Source organism: Lactuca virosa, chromosome 6 (genome assembly GCF_052849685.1).
Source record: "Lactuca virosa cultivar CGN04683 chromosome 6, Lactuca_virosa_CGN04683_v6, whole genome shotgun sequence".
In the NCBI taxonomy this organism is placed as follows: domain Eukaryota; kingdom Viridiplantae; phylum Streptophyta; class Magnoliopsida; order Asterales; family Asteraceae; genus Lactuca; species Lactuca virosa.
This window is the reverse complement of record NC_136431.1, coordinates 221166628-221188022: the sequence shown is the minus strand read 5'-3', so window position 1 is coordinate 221188022 and position 21395 is coordinate 221166628. Positions and strand designations below refer to the sequence as shown.

General features: G+C 36.3%; 2 pseudogenes; both read left to right on the top strand.

Moving 5' to 3' along the window:
• The first annotated feature begins 1593 nt into the window (after nucleotides 1–1593).
• LOC145122317 (GRAS family protein RAM1-like) lies at nucleotides 1594–8353 on the top strand (annotated as a pseudogene).
• A 1401-nt stretch (nucleotides 8354–9754) lies between these two features.
• On the top strand, nucleotides 9755–11144 carry LOC145122316 (GRAS family protein RAM1-like; annotated as a pseudogene).
• The last annotated feature ends 10251 nt before the right edge of the window (nucleotides 11145–21395 follow it).

Here is a 21395-nt window from a genome sequence, read left to right as displayed (position 1 = left end):
TCATGATCGAGAATACTGTTTATTTCAATATTGAGTTGTATATCCGCAAAGTGATGACAACAATGACACATATCCATTTTCAAGTTGATGCAATCCTTTCGTTGGTGAATGAAGCTATTAGTTAAACTTAAATGTTGTTGAAACACCATTGACAAAGGGACAAATAGTCACTAAGAAAGAACTGAATATCAACCTTTTATAGATGTGGATCTATATGATTTAGAAAAAAACAAACTTGTGTTGGTATCAAACAATATTCTTGATAAATGAATACATGGTTAATTAGCAACCGATTCGATCCTCGATATCTTGTTGGATGATCTAAGTCCTATAATTTTGCATAATTAAATAAATATTGCTTATAATTATCATATATATAATTGTTATGCTAAATTGTTTTCCTTTTCTTAGAAAGTTGAAGTAATGAAACACAAACCTTTTCAAGGGGGGTTATCTTGACATAGGTATGCCTCTGGCCTAGATTAACCTAAGAGAAATAATTTTTGAAATAAAATAAAAAGGGTACTCAAGCGTTTCGGAGTCAAATCATTCAAAATTTATTTTTTGATATCTAAATCTAAAAAAATATCTGGAAAAAATTGCGTCCAATAGGATTTGAACCTTTGGTTTTGATCCATCAATGCTTGACATATAAAACAAATTAGTTTCGTCTTTTCACATGTCACCTCAGAATTGAAGCATTGACATATAAAACAAATTAGTTTCATCTTTTTACATGTCATCTTACAATTGAAGCATAAAACAAATTAGTTTCATCTTTTTACATGTCACCTTACAATTGAAGCATGAGAGATTCGAATTGAGATCAATTCCATTTTGAAAAGTTTCATACTAAGTGATCACCACCATTAACAAGTAACAATGGCTTTACCAAGTGATGTGTTGGAAAAGAGGCCCTCAACTAGTCTCTCAAGTAACACACACTCACACACACACACACACACACATATATATATATATATATATATATATATATATATATATATATATATATATATATATATATATATGGAGATATGAAAGTAATTTGGACACAAAGCTGTTGCATTCTTTTCATATTCAGAAAACAAAGGCTATATATAGCTTGTATATATCCAACGGAAATAAGCAAAAAACAACCTAGAACTAATCTAACTATTCCTAGAGAATAGGTTCATTTGATGACCAAGTTCACCCATATACACATACACTTCCAATGACTTGGCCACCCTTTATTCAAAAACTGAATAAAACAAATACTAAATATTAACCCATACACATCAAGATTATCCAACATGATGTCCAATCAAATGATTCAACAAAGCTATCCAAAACCCATCTAAAGTATATGATTGGTGTAGTGACCCAAAACTCAATATTTGCATTATCTTATATAAGATTTTATATATTTGTTTTATTCATTATTTGCTATGTTGAGACCCGAAGCATCACACCCCTGGTCATAAGATCCTTTTTGTTCGTAACTTCCCATGGGTGATTCTTTTCCTTATTTGGCTATATAAACAATTGGCGACTCATAAACTCCCTCATTCACTTCAATCTCTTCCTACTGATCACAACTTGTACAGATATATGGAAGGCGTACAAGATGAGCAGCTGTTGAGTCTTGGGCTTGCAATCGTGATCGATTCTGGTAGTGGTCGTGAAAGAAAGGTGAAAAGAAAGAGAAGGGAAGGATTTAAACCTTTGGATACGAATGGAGTTTCTGAAGGAAATATCTATAGTCTTTTGGAAATGAGGGAAATCATGTTAAAGAAAGAAAACAAGACACCAGAAATAAGCACGGGTGAAGATGAAAAGGACTCGGTTTGATCCACTTATTGCTCGTTGCCGCTACCTCCCTTGACGAGAATAACCTTGATTCCGCTGTCGATAATCTGAGTGAATTGTATCAAAACGTATCTTTGATAGGCGACTCAGTGCAAAGGGTGGCGGCTTATTTTGCAGATGGATTGGTGGCAAGGCTTCTCACACGCCGATCACCTTTTCACTCAATGATAATGAAGGAACCAGCACCCGAAGATGAGTTCTTGGCATACATGGAACTCTACAACATATTACCAGTTTGCTCATTTCACCGCAAACCAGTCGATCATGGAATCATTCGAAAGGGAAGAAAAAAATAACAACCGATCATTGCATGTTGTCGACCTTGATGTAGCGTACGTATGGTTTCCAGTGGCCATCATTAATGCAATCTCTTTTAGACAAAGCCACTTCTGGAAACCGCGTGTCTCTTAGAATAACAGGGTTTGGAAAAAGCTTGGAGGAACTTGAAGAGACAGAGGCAAGACTAGCCGGCTTTGCCAAAACCTTCCGGAACCTAATCTTTGAGTTCCATGGTATGCTGAGATCAAATTATGGGCTGAAATCTGTTGGTTTTTCACAAACCTGTAATACTCAGACAATGGCTATGTACAATATCAAGATGAACAAAGAATGACTCAGACTATTTCAAGCTTAAAGCTTTTCTCTGTAAATTGAAAAATGAGAGGAGATTTTTTTTATACTCAACGATTACATGCATAACATCTTTAAACAAAAAAAAAAACTGCGAGAAATACTGCAACTACCACTACATGCATGAGACTAGGTCTCTTAGCCAACATGGCTTTGATTGAATCAAACTAAACGTGCATCTAATTCTAACGGTCAACAAATTGACTTTTATTCAAACTAATTAAGTGACAAACTAAACTTCTGAATTATTTCATCATTTTCCCCCTTAATTCAGAAGTCATACCTTTTGAACTCCGAGAAGACTTCGCATTTCCTCGAACTTGATTCTACCAAGTGGCTTGGTTAGAATATCTGCCTTCTGCTCCTTGCTGCATACGTGTGTGACTGAAATCTCCCCATTTTCGACACACTCGCGAATGAAGTGGAATCGGATGTCTATGTGTTTACTCCTGCCATGAAAGACTGGATTCTTCATCAAGTCTAGTGATGACCTGTTATCCACCATAATTGTCACAGGTGGTACTTTTTGTCCCGTTATTTCACTGATCAACCTCCTTAGCCATATCCCTTGGCAAGCAGCCATGGTTGCAGCCATGAACTCTGCTTCACATGAGGAGAGAGCCACACACCTCTGTTTTTGAGAAGCCCATGTAATTAAGTTCTCATTCACATAATATGCCATACCCCCTGTACTTCTTCTGTCATTTACATCATTGCCAAGGTCACTATCAGTGTATCCAACGAGATCTGCGTCTTCTTTTCCCCTTGAATATTTTAGGCCAAACTCCAATGTGCCTTTGATGTACCTGAGTAACATTTTTACAGCTTGAAGGTGCTTCAAAGCTGGTTTCTCCATAAAGCGGCTAACAATCCCAACAGCAAAGGAAATGTCAGGCCGTGTGTGTGTTAAATACCTCAATGCTCCCACAATGCTTCGATACTCAGTGCTGTTTACAAGCTCACCTTCTTCATCCCTGCGTAATTTGAGCTTTTGTTCCATTGGAGTTCGTGTGGGGTTACAGTCTTGCATACCTGTTTTGATGAGGAGATTTCTTGCATATGCAGCTTGTTTTAATGTGATCCCATCTCCTTTCTGATTCACTTCAATCCCCAGGTAGTAGGATAAAAGCCCGAGATCACTCATTTCGAATTTGATGTTCATGTCTCTCTTGAATATTTGAATATTTTCAGTGCAGTTCCCTGTCACCAAGAGATCGTCTACATACACTCCGAGTATTAGAGTGCTTTTTCCTTCCTTCTTCGTGTAGACTGAGTATTCATAAGCACATCTCTTGAATCCGAGGCTCTTCAGATAGCGATCCAGGCAAGCATTCCAAGCTCTTGGAGCTTGTTTAAGCCCGTAAAGAGCTTTGGATAGCTTGTAGACTTTGTGAGCTTCTCCTTTCTTTTGGTAACCATCTGGCTGGGATACGTAGACTTCTTCATCTAATTCGCCATTTAGAAACGCTGATTTCACATCTAAGTGATGTATTTTCCACCCATTTGAGCCTGCTAACGCTAAAATCAATCGGATTGTTTCGATTCTGGCCACCGGCGCGAATACCTCATCGAAATCAATTCCGTGTTGTTGTGCATACCCCTTCGCTACGATCCTTGCCTTGTGTTTTATAATTTTTCCACTCGGATCCCTTTTCAGTTTGAATACCCATTTTAAACCAATCGCCTTTCGATTCTTAGGAAGATCGACCAGCTTCCATGTGTTATTTTTCTCGAGCGATGCTAATTCAGCTTTCATTGCTTCACGCCATTCTTTCTTTCTACAGGCTTGAATGTAGGTCGACGGCTCTTCATCATTTCGAATCAGCATCAGTTCTTCAGGGGGCAAATTGACTTCGTCGGTGTTCTCGTACAAGTCAGTGAGTGTTCTGAATCGTTTTGGGGCACCGCCACCGGTGGAACTTGAGGCGGTGCTGGGATTGATCGGAGAATTTTGGGAAGATTGAACAATTGGGGAATTGGGCGTAACTGGTGAGTGTATAGGGGTATTTAGGGGGGTTATATCCGGGTGACCCAACTGGTCAATATAACCCGAATTAACATTTGACTGTGGTGACCCACTATTTTGGTCTGGCGTATCTGGCACCCACTCTCCCTCGTCTTCATAGTATTCATCAGCGAATTCAAAGCCTTCGACAGTGAAGCTCATGCCAGGTGTTGTTTTGATCTTCTCACATTTTTCCCAATTCCATGCTTTATTTTCTTCAAATACCACATCACGGCTTACATACATTTTCCCTGTGACTGGGTTTAACAATCTGTACGCCTTCGATCCTTTTTCAACTCCGAGATGAACCAGTGGCATGCTCCTATCTTCCAGCTTTTTCAAATGGCCCTTTGCTACTTTCATGTGAGCAATACACCCAAAGACTCTTAGATGATCAATGTGAGGCTTTCTACCGGTCCACATTTCATATGGGGTTGTGTCCTTCAAGGCTTTGGTTTGTACTCTGTTTAAGACATAAACAGAGTGTGATACTGCTTCTCCCCATAGGACATCTGGCATTGTCATTGTCTTCAAATTGCATCTAACCATCTCCAATACAGTTCTATTACGTCTCTCTACAACTCCATTTTGCTATGGAGAGTGGGGAGACGTATAATGCCTCTCCATGCCTGTTTCATTGCAGTATCTTGTGAATTCATTTGACAAGAACTCACCACCTCGATCAGTTCTGAACACCTTGACTTTCTCCCCTGTTTCTGTCTCAACTTTCTTTCTGAAACTTTTAAAAGTTTGAAGGGCTTCCTCTTTTGATTTCATCAGATAAACCCACATTACCCTGCTAAAGTCATCAACAATTAGCATAAAGTACCTGTTACCCGAAGGTGTGGGTGGTGAGACTGGGCCACAGAGGTCTCCATGTACAAGTTCTAGCTTTTTCTTTGCTCTGAAACTTGCTTTCAAGGGAAATGGCTTCCTCGCTTGTTTTCCCACAAGACATCCTTCACAGGGTTGTGAAGGAACTGTCACCTTTGGAACACCTTCTATCAGCTTCTTGTCTGTCATATACTTCACTGAATTGAAGTTTATGTGTCCCAACCTCATATGCCATAACCAAGTTGGATCAGAAGCTTGAGTTAATAGACACATTGATATAACCTCCTCCAATTCGATCTTGTAGAGGCGGTTTGGTGACTTGTGAACTTTCATCAACAGTCTTCCTTCCTTATCTCTGACCCACAACCATGGCTCTTTGATTCTGATTTCGTCCCCACATTCTGATAATTGCCCAAGACTTATGATGTTACTACATAAATCGGGTATGTAGTATACATTCTGCAGCTTCCTCTGTTCTCCATTCTTGCATTTAAACACGATTGTTCCCTTTCCTTCAATTCTCACTTTGGATTCGTTGCCAAACTTCACGAATCCACTTGTCTTTCTGTCTAATTCTCGGAACTTGCTCACATTTCCAGTCATGTGATTACTCGCACCTGTGTCAAGGTACCACAGGTTTGACTGGATTGATTCACCTCCATGTGTTCTCAATTTTGGTTTCACGTTTTCTTCATTTAAGAATACTTCACCGGTTTCTTCTTTCCCTTCGAGTGATGACAACAGCAGTGCAGGTTCATTATCATCTTGTACCAGATTGCTTTCGTGGGTTCGCTCTTTTCTGGGATTCGTGCATTCGGCTGCATAATGCCCGAATTCCTGGCAGTTGTAACACTGAACCTCGCTTTTATCTCGATTATTTGATGAGCTTTGACCTCTTTCTTTCTGATGGTGTGAATTTCCCCTTCCACGGCCACCACGGCCACCAGTTCTACCTCTTCCTCGGCCACGACCACCCCGTGATCCTCCATGACCACCACGATTCGATTTTTGTCTCGTATCACCCTCTATTTTCTTCTTGTTTCTTTCAGACCATTCTTTGTGCGTCAAAAGAAGTTTCCGTTCATCGCTTTCACCACGACCCTTCATTCGTTCTTCGTATGCTTTAAGTCTTCCGATCACCTCTTCGACTGACATATCATCCAAATTCCCAAATTGTTCGAGTGTTGAAGCAATTTGAACAAATTTGGATGACACAGCTCTGAGCAATTTCTTCACCACCTGAGATTCATCGACTTTGTCTCCCAGAGTGCGAAGTGTACTTACAGTGTTGGTTACTTTTCCGGTGAAGTCGTCGACACTTTCCGTTTCTGTCATGCACAGTGCTTCGAACTCAGCCTTCAGCGTCTGAATCCTTGCAACCTTCACTCTGTCAGCTCCTACGTACATGGTTTTGAGAGCATCCCAAGCTTCTTTGGCCGTCTTCTTCTCCGCCAAAACCATCAGTAGATCTTCCGGTATACCCTGATAAATGGCGGCCAATGCCATGTTATCTTTCTTTGATTCAACAAGGGTATTTGAGGTTCTGGGCTCTACAGCATCCCAGACGCCTTGGGCCAACATGTACACCCGCATCTTAATTGCCCATGCTCCATAATTCGTCTTTGTCAACATCGGATAGTGGAGGGTTACGAGTCCGTCTTTTTCACCATTGCCACCGTTGCCTCCTGCCATTTCTCCACGAGCTTGATACTTGGGCATGCACCAGATTCGCTCTGATACCAAATGTTGGTTTTTCACAAACCTGTAATACTCAGACAATGGCTATGTACAATATCAAGATGAACAAAGAATGACTCAGACTATTTCAAGCTTAAAGCTTTTCTCTGTAAATTGAAAAATGAGAGGAGATTTTTTTTATACTCAACGATTACATGCATAACATCTTTAAACAAAAAAAAAAACTGCGAGAAATACTGCAACTACCACTACATGCATGAGACTAGGTCTCTTAGCCAACATGGCTTTGATTGAATCAAACTAAACGTGCATCTAATTCTAACGGTCAACAAATTGACTTTTATTCAAACTAATTAAGTGACAAACTAAACTTCTGAATTATTTCATCAAAATCAATAACGAAGAGGAAGAACGAAACGGTGGTTGTAAACTCAGTCTTCTATTTAAATTCCTTGTGCAACTTCACACACATCTCAGAAACGTTAAAATCGATACACAATCTAAACCCTTCCCTAGTTATTATGGTCGAGCAAGAAGGCGGCCGAAGCCCAAGAACCTTCCTATCAAGATTCATGGAGTTCTTGCATTACTACGCAACCATGTTTGACTCACTGGATGATTTCCTTCTTCTGGATAGTCTCCAAAGGCTTCAGATCGAAAAGAACCATCTCGTCAAAGAGATCAAACAGCTAATGGATTTCGATAAGGACGAGGAAAATTCGCCCAAGTACGAGAGGATGAAAACCTGGAAAGGAAGGATGGAAAGTCATGGATTTTCAGGAAGGCATCTAAGTTCCAAGTCCATAATTCAAGCAAAGCTCCTGTTGAAAATCAATAGCCATTACTGTCCCATTCAATTTGGTGGGGGAAAATGGAGGGTTTACTTCGTTTGAAAGAGAAGAAGGCAATGCCATTTCTCTGGCTTGGCAGGACAAATGTTTGATCACAGCATCTGCATGGCAATGTGCAGGAGGAAGATGACGAACCATGACTCAACACGGAGTACTTTTGGTATAATTAGTAGCCTAGCTATAGTTTTGTAAATTATCTATAATAACATGTGTGGAGTGAGTATGTAATATACGTTTTCGACACCACGTTGATTATAAAAAATATCTTAATCTTTATCATTCTGATGGCAATAATCTTATATGCTTCCATCAAAACAAAATTTTTTGGCCCAACATTTGTGATTAGTTGCGGTATAGAATGCCATCATATGTTGTATCCAATTGAGTATCCAACTTCCAAAGTCATCGATCTTATGAGTTTTTTTTTTTTTTTTTTTTTTTTTTTTTTTTTTTTTGTCACATTAGGTTTCCATTAACCTTATAAAAAACAAACATTTTATGTCCTGCTTTGTAAAAATAAGGTAGTTTATTGTAATTAAAGGTAAAGTAAAACTACAAAAAATAGTTTATTGTAACTTATAAACTAACTTTTGATAAGTTAGTTTGAGATAGCTTATTAATAAGCTAATTTATAAGATAAAATCTAATTTTTTTATAAGTTGTTAGCGTCAAATATAGTCAATCCAACTTAAACCCTCTCCGATCATTCACCATTTTAAGAAACTTAAAACCCTCTCCGATCTTTTGCAATGTATCTTTTATTGTATATTGATATATTTATATTGAATCTAATATTTATTATCATCTGTTTATTGTATTTGTATATATAATTTAAACTAGAATTGGTATTTAAGTATTGGATAATGTCTAATTAAGTAGAATTATTTTTGAAAGAATAATGTTTTTACGATGATATATATGATTGTGTGAGTATCATTGCAAAAGATGATCGATACTCGATATTTATAATACTGTGTATCAGTATGGATAGTGTAATGGATGCTCTAATGTGTTGTTCCTAAAAAAAAAAAAATAACTATGTGTGAGACCCGTGTATTACACGGGTTTATTAAAAATAAAAATTTAATATTAATATTTAAACATTAAATATTTTATAAAATAATACTTTTACATAACATAATGTAATCTTTTGGAACATTTATAAAAGAAATCAAATATTCTTTAGAGCATTTATGAGACTTTATTATCAAATTAATAGAATGATTCTCTTTCCTTATATGAAATTTTATTTTAAAAAAATGAAAATTCCTAAAAAATGACAAGTGGAAAATAATAATTTTAAAACTCCTACAAAATTACATGTGGCAAAACTCTTGAGAATTTGACAAGTGACAAAAATAGCTTCATTTATTAAAGAGGATAGATAATAATAATAATAATAATAATAATAATAATAATAATAATAATAATAATGGATACTTCAATTGAAATGTTGATTTCCTTTTGCAACAAGAATCTTTTTTTAACAAAATAGAGAGTTGGAGATGCTCGGGAAACTTATGCATGGAAAAGAAAGATACAAGGGTAAAGTCGGATGCCATTCGATACTTAGAATAGACAAATCCATGGTGAGGTTGGCCTATTTGATTCCTCTGACTCCAATTTAGCATCTCAAAATCCTTTAATTGGAAAACCCGAAGCATCGCATCTAGCTTTTCTATTGTATGACTTAAACTAATATTAGGTTCAAAAATTCTAACTTATTTCCATGGTCATAACTCATGAGATCCTATTTGCATTGTAACTTCCCATGGATTATTATATTCCCTATTTTTTTGAACGGCGGCTCTTTGGCTTTATAAACCACATCACAACCTCTATTATTCACTTCAATTTCTTCATTTCAGTCAAAACTTACAGAGAGATGGAAGGGCTACAAGATCACGAGCAACTTTTGAGTCTAGGGCTTGCAATTGTAATTAATTATGGTCGTGAGAGAAAGATGAAAAGAAAGAGGATGGATAGATTTTTGTCTTTGGATACGAATGGAGTCTCAGAAGGAAAGATCTTTAGTTTTCTGGAAATTAGGGAGATCATGTTAAAAGAAAAAAAGACAGGAAAAGGGAACATTGATGCAGATGGAAAAGGGCTCCATTTGATCCATTTATTGCTAACAACCGCTACCTCCCTTGACGAGAATAAACTTGACTTGGCTATTTTAGAATCTCCGAAAATTGTATCAAAATATATCTTTGAATGGCGACTCTGTGCAAAGGGTGGCAGCTTATTTTGCCGACGGATTGGTGGCAAAGCTTGTGACACGCCGGTCGCCTTTTCATGCAATGATAATGAAGGAACCAACACCCGAAGATGAATTCTTGGCATACATGGAACTTTACAAAGTATCCCCATATTACCAGTTTGCTCACTTCACAGCAAACCAAGCAATCATGGATGCATTTGAAAAGGAAGAGATTCATAACAATCGAGCCTTGCATGTGGTCGACCTTGATGTAGCCTATGGTTTCCAGTGGTCATCACTAATGCAATCGCTTTCAGACAAGGCCACAACTGGAAACCATGTATCTCTTCGAATAACAACATTTGGAAGAAGCTTGGAGGGACTCGAAGAGACAAAGAGAAGGCTAGTTGGCTTTTCCAAAACCTTCAGGTACCTCATCTTTGAGTTCCAAGGTATGTTGAGATCAAATTCTTCTGGACTGAAATCAATAAGGAAGAGGAAGAACGAGACGCTTGTCGTAAACTCAGTGTTTTATCTAAATTCTGTGTGCAACTTCTCACACATATCCCAAACGTTAAAATCAATAAACATTCTAAACCCTTCACTCGTTGTTTTGGTCGAACAAGAGGGTGATCGCAACCCAAGAACCTTCCTATCAAGATTCATGGAGTTCTTGCATTATTACACAACCATGTTCGACTCACTAGATGGCTTCCTTCCTCTAAATAGTCTCCAGAGGCTACAGATTGAAAAGAACCACCTTGGTAAAGAGATCAAGCGGCTAATTGACTTCGATGACGAGGCAAAGTCGCCAAAATACGAGAGGATGGAAACATGGAAAAGGAGAATGGAAAGTCATGGATTTTTAGGAAGGAATCTAAGTTCAAAGGCCTTAATTCAAGCAAAGCTTCTGTTGAAAACCAATTGTCATTACTGTCCTATTCAATTTGGTGGGGAAAATGGAGGGTTTACATCGTTTGAAAAAGAAGAAGGCAATGCGCTTTCTTTGGCTTGGCAAGACAAATGTCTGATCACAGTATCTACATGGCAATGTGCAGCAAGAGGAAGATGACAAACCATGACTCATGACGGAGTTGTTCTTTTGGTAAAATTAGTATCACAATTTTGTAAATTAATAGATACTATCTATGGATAATCTTCGTTTTCGACAGCACGTTGGCAAGAATCTTATTATTCCTTCAAAACGGATTTTTAGTTTTGACCTAGTATTTACGGTTAGTTCGATTGAATGCAATTATGGTTTTATATCTTCACATTACATTATATTTTTATTTTATCTTATCATTCAAAGCATAACTCTAAAAAAATCACATACCTACCTTGTGGTGTCGCAACAAATTGAAAGAACATAGTTATCTGGACATAACAAATAAAAAAAAGTAAGTTGTTATTTTAAAATATTAACATTTCAATAACCATTATAAAAGTAACAGTAAGAATATCATATCAGTAGGTTCTCGTGCTCGTAGACTTACTTGTAAGAATGATAAACAAGGATACAAAACATTGCATAAATAATCAAATCATATAACTACACTATAGAAGGCACTTGTAATATATTCGCTTCTGTTGTTGACAGAATCACAACAGGTTGTTAAAGACCATTATCTTGTTGTAACAACCTTAAAATTTCCAACAAATTTTTCAATTTTATTTTAGAAAAAACCTCCAAGTATCATAAAAACCAAAACAAGAAATCTCAGGTGTATTAATACAATCATCCCAAATCATAGCATCAAAATGCTGAAATTATAAAAAGATATGCAAGCCGGAGTGTACAATCATGTTTTCGTATTCCTGCAATCATCCGAGGTACGTGAAACACATTTAATCCACAACTGTAAGCATAAATTTTAGTGATTTCTTCCCAAAATATCCACACAACACAGTGTAACAACCGGTAAAAATTGGTTAGAATTTGACGGTCAAAGCACCGCAAACCGCTATGTGTTAAGGACCAATCATATGAAATTTTATGTTTATAAAGTATATTAAAGGTATTATATTCATAATTATTTTTAGAACATCTCAAACTGCTCCACACCATCTGTCGTTGAAGATCGAATCGAAAATCACCAAAAAAAATTAAATTTATTGGTGACGTTAAAAATAAATTTTTGCATTAAGTTTATTTAAGAGTTATGGAAACGAAATTTGAATAAATTGCGTTCTCCTGATTTTGTAGATATAAAGAATGTCCAAAACGGAGATCGTATGAAGAAGTTACATCTCTTTAAAGTTATAAAAATCAGTATTTATCTGATTTTCCTTAAATGAACCGTGTATTACTTCGTTTGGAATAGTGATGAGCCTTGTAAATCGCTTTTGAGCATGTTTTTAAACTCAATCTATGGCCTAATATTTTATCATATTTTTATGACATTTTTAATCTTGACCAAAATCAGATTCGTAAAATTTATCAAATCTGAGCCAATTAATCGTGAAACTTTAAATTTTAATTCACGGAGTTCGGTATATTGGAATTGAACTCCGTCTACGTTTCTAGAATCACAATGACTGGAACATTGAGCAGGCACATTCCGAAATTTTTTATGAATTGGTAATATAGCATGAGAATTAGGAATCGAGAGTCGGTATTTACAGCACAAAAATACATTGCATTGATTTTTTTTTTTTTGCACAAAATATCCTTAAAATCTGATTTTTTTTTGTACAACCTCAATCATTTACAATCTACTAAAATCTTTGCAAAAATCAGATTTTTATGTTTTTACTTCTATTAATTTTGCACAACTCTCAAATGAGGCAGCTCTCTCTCTCTCTATCTCGTTCATGGATTATTATGAGAGTAAGAATAAGAGAAAAGAACCAAAATGTTCATGTGTATTGAATTCTACTCAATGAATACAGAGAACAATGTTTATATACAAGAAAGACTTAACTAACTACTAACTCATCATCTAACAGCTAACTAATGCTAGTTAAGTTAATTAACTGTGATTAAACTAACTTCTAACTGCCCGGAGTAACCAATTCTAACAGACCCACCATAACAAACTTTAGCGAACAAAAAGTCAACATGACAAAAGTCAACATGATATCTAATACCCCCCCCCCCTTAAGATGAGCTCTGGAAAAAATGTTGTGCAGAGCCATCTTGGACATAATTGGAATCATCTTATGACGTGGCAAGGGCTTGGTAAATATATCTGCAAGTTGGTGAGTTGTTCAAATAGGTAAAAGCTTCACTGTTTTATCAAGAATCTTATCACGAATGAAGTGACAATATATTTCGATATGTTTAGTGCGTTCGTGAAAGGTGGGATTAAGAGCTAACTGAATAGCAGATTCATTGTCACAGAAAATGGCAGTTGGTTCATGTTGGTATACCCCAAAATTAGTAAGTAAATGATGAAGCCACACAATTTCAGTTGTAGTAACAGCAAGTGCTCGATACTCTGCTTCTGTTGATGATCTGGATACAATTGTTTGTTTCTTTGACTTCCAAGAAACCATAGAATCACCAAGGAACACACAAAAACCAGTCATTGATCGTCAAGTGTCTGAATATCCAGCCCAATCAGAATCAGAAAAATCACGAATCTTTAAGGAACTATTTGAAGAAAGAAATAATCCTTGCCCAGGGTTTAACTTCAAATACTTGAGAAGATGAGTTGCAGCTTGCATATGAGGAACTCTAGGATTTGTAACAAACTGACTTAACATATTCACATCATAGGTTATATTCGGATGTGTAATAGTGAGATACATCAAACGACCAATCAATCGTCTATAAGAAGCAGGATCTTGTAATGGAAGTCCCTCAAAATTAGAAGTTTTGCAAGCAGGCTCCATTGGGTATTGAACTGGTTTGGCTGCCAATTTACCTGTATCTTCAAGTAACTTCAAAGTATATTGTCTTTGGGAAAGAAAAATCCCTTGTGCAGACCTTGCAATTTCCAATCCCAAAAAATGTTGAAGTTTGCCCAAGTCCTTCAACTTAAATGTGTTGCTTAAGCTTTCTTTAATGGCATTAATTTCAGACATAGAAGCTCCAGTTAAGACTATGTCATCAACATAGACTAATAAAGCTACATAAGTTTTGCCGACTCCTTTATAAAAAAGGGAATAATCTGCTTTTGATTGGATAAATCCTTGAGAAACTAAGAAATAAGAAAACTTTGAGTACCATTGGCGAGAAGCTTGTCGTAAGCCATACAAAGATTTCTGTAATTTGCAAACCAAAGTAGTGTTGGCCGAATGAATGTCTGAAGGAGTGTAGCCTTGAGGCAATTGCATATAAACCTCTTCATCTAAATCACCATTTAAGAAGGCATTATTCACATCTAATTGAATAAGAGGCCATGAATTTTGAGCAGCTAAGGTTAACAAAATCTTGACAGTAACTATTTTTGCCACGGGTGAAAAAGTGTCCAGAAAGTCAATACCTTCTTGTTGATTGAACCCTTTGGCAACCAAACGGGCCTTATACCTTTCAATAGTGCCATCTGACTTCCTTTTGATTTTATAGACCCACTTTGAGCCAAGTGGTTTTCTATCCAAGGGTAAAGGAACAACAGTCCATGTGTGATTGGCTTCTAATGCTTGTAACTCTTCATGCATAGCTTTGACCCATTGAGAAGATTGAGAAGCTTCTTTGTAATTCTTGGGGTCAATTTCTGAAGAGATAGCAAGAGTATAAGCCCTGTATTGTGGTGATAAATTGGAATAAGACACAACATCCGATAAAGGGTATTTTGGTCCATTTTCCACAATGATGTTATTTATAATATTGCAATGATAATCTTGTAGGTAAGATGGTGGTCTTCGTGCCCAAATTGGTCTTGTAGGCTGTTGTGATGGCTCAGGAGGTTGTGATGATGAATGAGATGAAGATGATTGAGGATGTGGAGGCAATGAAGAAACAGGAGAAGAACAAGAAGAATCCTGATATAGTTGAAAATAATCATCTATATTATATGAATTGGGAATAACTATGGAATCAAAAGGATTGTGAGAAATATTCTTTGATGAATGTGTAAAAGGAAAAATATCCTCCTGAAATATAACATCTCTGGAAACAAAAATTTCTTTTGTTTCAATATCCATCAACTTATAAGCCTTCATGCCCATAGGATAACCAATAAAAACACAACATCTTGCCCTTGGTGTAAATTTATTTCTGGAACTAAGAAGGGTTGAAGCAAAAGCCAAACAGCCAAAAGATCTAAATCTTGAAAAATCAGGAGGGCAATTATGTAATTTCTCATATGGAGTACTGAATTTGAGAATTTTAGAAGGTGTTCTATTAATGAGAAAAGTGGCACAAGAAACACATTCAGACCAAAAAGCAGTGGGAACTTTAGATTGAAAGAAAAGGGCTCTAGCAACATTAAGAAGATGTTGATGTTTCCTTTCCACTACTGAATTTTGTTGAGGCCTCTCAACACAAGAAAATTGATGAATGACTCCTTCCTTGTTAAAGAATTCTGTGAATGCTAATTCTTTAGCATTATCAGACCTAAACACTTTGATTTTGCTATTAAACTGTGTTGACACCATTGCAAAAAATTTTGGAATAATTCCTTGAACTTCAGATTTATGCTTAAGAAAGTATGTCCAAGTAAATCTTGTACAATCATCCACAATTGTAGCAAAGTATTTGAAACCTTTATAATCAGGTACATGATAAGGACCCCATATATCACAGTGAATGAGATCAAAGGGTTTATCAGCCACATGATTAAGAGATTCAAATTTCAATCTCTTTTGTTTAGCCAAAGGACACACAGTACAAACATGTTTATTCAAATCTTTATTTGAAAACAAACAACTATCAATGAACTTGAGTTTCTCATTTGCAGGATGGCCAAGTCTTTGATGCCAATGTTGAAGAGACACAACATGAACATGAACTTCTTCAATCACATCTTCAAGCAAATAGAGTCCACTTTCAACCTTAGCAGTGCCAATCTGCTTCTTGGTTGAAATCTGTTTCACAATAGCACGATTGTGATAAAATGATGCTTTAATCATCTTGTTTGCAACTAACATGGACACAGAGATCAAGTTCAACTCAAATTGAGGAACATATAAAACATTTTGAAGAACAATATGCTCATTAATCTTAATGTTTCCCATGTATTCTACTTGTATAAACATATGATTTGGTAAACGAACTTTGGTTCCAAAAATTCGTTTGAGGTTTATGAAAACCTTTTTATTATTACACACATGTCTAGTTGCTCCGGTGTCTAAAATCCAAATGTTAGATTGGTAATTTCCAAACTCACAAGTAAGAACGTAATGAGTACCTGATTCTTTATCATCAACAGCAGTAACAGAGTTAATAGAAGCAAGTTGACCTGTAAGAACTGCTATTAATTGTTGACATTGTTGTGTAGTAAGATTAGTAATGGAATCACTTGTATTATCCTCCTTGGTATTGTTGATTGGAACGGAAGTTTGATCAGAAACAACATTAGCACGTGAATTTCCTTGATTAGAACGATAACCCGGTGGAAAACCATGAAGTTTGTAACATTTGTCAACAGTGTGACCAGATCTTTTGCAATGAGAACAAACTGGAGATGATCGATTCTTTGAAAATGATTTATACCTTTGATTTGAATTTGAGTTACTTTGAACATTGAAAGCAATGGGATAATTATTGATAGAAGGAGTACTTATCTCTTTTTGACGTTCTTCCTGGATCAATAGAGAAAAAATACGAATAACAGTGGGAATTGGATCCATTAGGAGAATTTGTCCCCTAATTTGAGCATACTTCTCATGTAATCCCATCAAGAACATCATGGTGTGTTCGATGTCCTTTGCTCCTCCACAAGTACACAAACCACGGATGCAGTGAACTTCAAAATTAGACAATTCTTCCCATAGAACCTTCAATTTAGTGAAATAAGTGCTTACTGAATCATCTCCTTGAGTGAGATTCATCAGATCACGCTTAATTTGAAAGATACGTGGACCATTGCTCTGCTGAAAACGTTCCTTGAGTTCCTTCCAGATTGCAGAAAAAGTAGTCAGATATATGATAGAAGCAGAAATCTCTTTTGATACTGAATTCAAGATCCAGGAAATAACAATGTTGTTATTTCGATTCCAAGCTTTTAAACGATTAACTTCAGTTGACAAAGGTCGTGGTAGATCTCCGGTAACAAAATCAAGTTTGTTCTTCACGGACAAAGCAATTGTCATCGATCGTGACCAAGAGGCATAATTGTCCCCTGTGAGAACTTGATTAACAAGCAATGTACAAGGGTTATCAGAATGATGAATGTAATACGGATCATCAGATGATCCAACATCATTTTGTGAAGAACTAGGTGTAGAAACCGAAGGAATTGAATCAGACATGATCAAATCTCAAAATCACAAGAAAAGAGATGAAAAACAGAGTATGAATCACGAAGAGAAAATTTGAAGAATCAGTTATTAAGAATCACTGATATGATGAATGCGGAAGCACAGAAGAAAAACCTGGCTCTGATACCATATTATCAGAGTAAGAACAAGAGAAAAGAACCAAAATGTTCATGTGTATTGAATTCTACTCAATGAATACAGAGAACAATGTTTATATACAAGAAAGACTTAACTAACTACTAACTCATTATCTAACAGCTAACTAATGCTAGTTAAGTTAATTAACTGTGATTAAACTAACTTCTAACTGCCCGGAGTAACCAATTCTAACAGACCCACCATAACAAACTTTAACGAACTCAACATGATATCTAATATGGATACCACCGGCAAGGGAAGAAGAACCTGTGGCTGCCACGACCACCGCAACTCCCTTCCTCCCTTGTTTTCTTTCCCGTCGATCAAACAACCCAAACACCCTCCGATCACTTCGTGTGCTACTCACCTCCACAGCCAGCAACGAAAAGGGAAAACAGCCGAGAGGAGCACCAGAGCAACCATATCGCCATCACCTTCGATGCTTCAACCATCGTCGAGCCTGTCACCGCCTTCAACTCATTCCCCTTGACCTGTGGCTGCTTTCAACTGTTCCAGCCACCTCCTTCCATATCTTCTTGTCAAAAAGCAAGCCCCAAACACCCCCTTTCCATCATCCATGTTCGCTGCTACCATATCTGGTCGCAAACAGCCCCCAACGAGCCTTTTGACCAAGAAAAACCGGTGAGATAAGTCACCGGCTGCCCTCCCTTCTGCTCGATCGTTTCAGCCCTCCAGGCAACCCCTCATCACTACTGTCGGCAATAGCAGCCGCCTGCTGCTTGCGTTTTCTTTCCTCGACCAGTGTTCGTCGATTAGCCACCGAACCACCTCAGTTTGCTTCTTCGATCGTTCGATTCTTTCCCTTCCTTGATCTGTGAAGAAGACAACGAAGATCAAACCCACAAAGGGCCACCGGAGATCAGCTCTCCCTTTCTGCGCAATCTGCTTCTGCTTAACTATCGTCGGAGCTCCCGTTGATTGTCCCCATTCGATCGACCGATTCCTTTGCTGGATCTGATGAGCAGATGAAGAAGACGCATCATTTCCCCCTTTTGTACATTTGATGATTTTGACAAAACAAATTGTAGTTTTAAATTAAAATCAGCCCTCAATTGACCAAGTCCCGTATGATTTAGGTGGTGTTTGGCAAAAGAAAAAAAAAATTATTGCTTATTAGTTTATAACTTATTAAATTATTAGCTTATAAGCTAATAAGTAAGTGTGAGGTAACTTATAAAAAAATGACTTATTAGAGGTTCCCACCGAAATAAGTTATTTTTCATCAAAACACTTTTTTTAACTTATAGTGGTGTGGAACCACTAACAAGCTAATAAATTGTTTTAAAAAGCTTAGCTAAACACCCCGTAGGCTTTACAAAAATGGGCCTTTTTGGATATAATTTATCAAAAAAAAACAGTCATTTGTGTTAATAAAATTACAAAATAATTTTTTTAAATATAAAATATTTCAAAACAAGTCCATTTGATTTAAAATATTATAAAAATAGTCTCGGTCTTTGTTTTAACTCAAAAAGACATCAAGATGCAGTTTCTCATGTGAAGCTTCACCAAAACGAACATGGATCGAGATCACGCATCAAAAGTGAGTTATTACGGCCCCTCTTTTACGGTTTTAATATTTGGTAGAGAATATATGTATGTCTATTAAAGTTTGATTATTTTCAAGTGTTATATACAAAATAGCATCATACTTTCTTATTGGTCAAAAGTTTATGAAATAGTAATCTAAAAATGTGATAAATCACCAGTAAATCTATTAAGTTAAAGTAGATTGTTAAAAGATGATGTATTTATACCTTATGTGAAATATGAATATAATTATTAAGAAAATTCGCAAGATTATAAGTAGATTGCTATAATAACACATGTTGATATTATAAGTCACAAAAATGATGATTTTATATGTATAGGTTAAAGTATCTCATGAAAGCATGGAAAGATATAAAAATGACCAAAAATATATTCATGTATAAAATGAAAGTATGTTGTCATAATTGATGGATAAACCAAGATCATGAAAAAATATAATTAATAGTTAAAATTATGGAAAATTAACTTTTAATATATATATAAGTTATGTAAAAATGAATGTAAAACTTATTAATATATTTTATCTTAACTATAAAATATAACTCATTATTACTAATATATGGATTTCTATTGCAATAAATAACATGATCGACTTCAAGACTTAAGAGTCATTATTTGCAAAATAATATATTGTATTAATCACATGAATTATAAATATCATGAAAATTGTTGGTTTCACGTTGGTTGAAACCTGGAAAATGTTATAAAAGCAACTATTACGTTGCCCAGATTTTTTCATGACATACAATATAAATTTAGAAATCTATTAAGTCTTGCGTAACTCAAATACTAAAAGGCTTCAATCAAATATCATTCCTAAACAACAAAATCATAAATATTCAACAATCTTATAACGGGAAGTTTAGGACTAGGATGCCTAGACACATTGTTAGGATCCAATACTAGAGGGTCTCCCTATAGGTGTCACGTTGTTTCTAGAGACATATGATTTAGGTTCGTTTCCTAAGCCATTTGGGTTATGTTGTTGGGCATACTAAGACTGGGTCCTAGTGGAAAACCCTTTATTTTCATAACCGTTAATCCGCAGAGAACGACTAACGACAAGTATAAGTGTCATGTTATTGACCTTATATGGTTCGACCGCCCGCCTGTGAGTTGCTAGCTAGAATTAAGTCTGACGAGACAGATTTTGGCGTTGACGTTAGTACCATTGAACATTTCACGTGTTATAACAGGGTGAATGGCTTAAGCATGAACTAAGTCTGACGAGACAGATTTTTGCGTTGACGTTAGTACCATTGAACATTTCACGTGTTATAACAGGATGAATGGCTTAAGCATGCCCTATTAAGGTGTCGGTGTAACGCTTGAATCTTGGTATGTTTCATTATTTCCCTTGCTAATTTAAATTTTGAATTTTTGGTCCTTGTGTAGTATGCGGGGCGTACCACATGGTACTCTTAGCGTACTCATGTGAGGCCATTACAGGGTTCCGGACACGTACGCAGGGCATACGTATGGATTATTGAAACCCTAATTTTCGGGGTTGGACACTATATAAACTCATTTATGGCTCATGAAACCCTCATGTCTTAGCCTTTACTGACCTTATAGCCTCATATTCGAAACTCTAAACCTCTTTTTTTTGTTTTGAGCTCAATGTGTCCATTTTGGTGTGCTTTGGTTCATAATCAAGAAGAAGGAGTTTAGTTCAAGATTTTTAATCAAGGAAGAGCTTGTGGATCCTAATTCTCTACTTCATTTCCAACTTATTTGAGGTAAAAAGCTATGATCTTGTTCATTTGTGGCTTAGATCTCTTTATCTATATATATATATATATATATATATATATATATATATATATATATATATATGAGTTTTGGACCCTTTTTTGGCCCCATGAATGAGATCTAGTGGTTTGATACCACTCCAGGAGCTTTGAGTTGCCACTCTTGGTGTTTCTAAGGTTCAAAGTCCATAAAGTTAGCACCATTAGGATTTAGAATCACCCATGCATGAGATTGTGTCCATTTAGTGAAAGAAGAGTGTTATATCTTAAAGCTGGGTTCTTTTGGGGCATGCAAAGTCATCAAGTCAGTAACTTTATGGCACTAGACACTTATGAGGATTCAAATCTGTGGTTTGGACTTCTGGACTTAAGCACTAAGTGCTTATGGGGGATTTTGACTTAATGGGTGAGTACGTTGGGCATACAAGTCTGTACGCACGGCGTACAAGCCATTTAGCGTGTACGCTTAGCGTACAGCTGAGTACCTACGTACT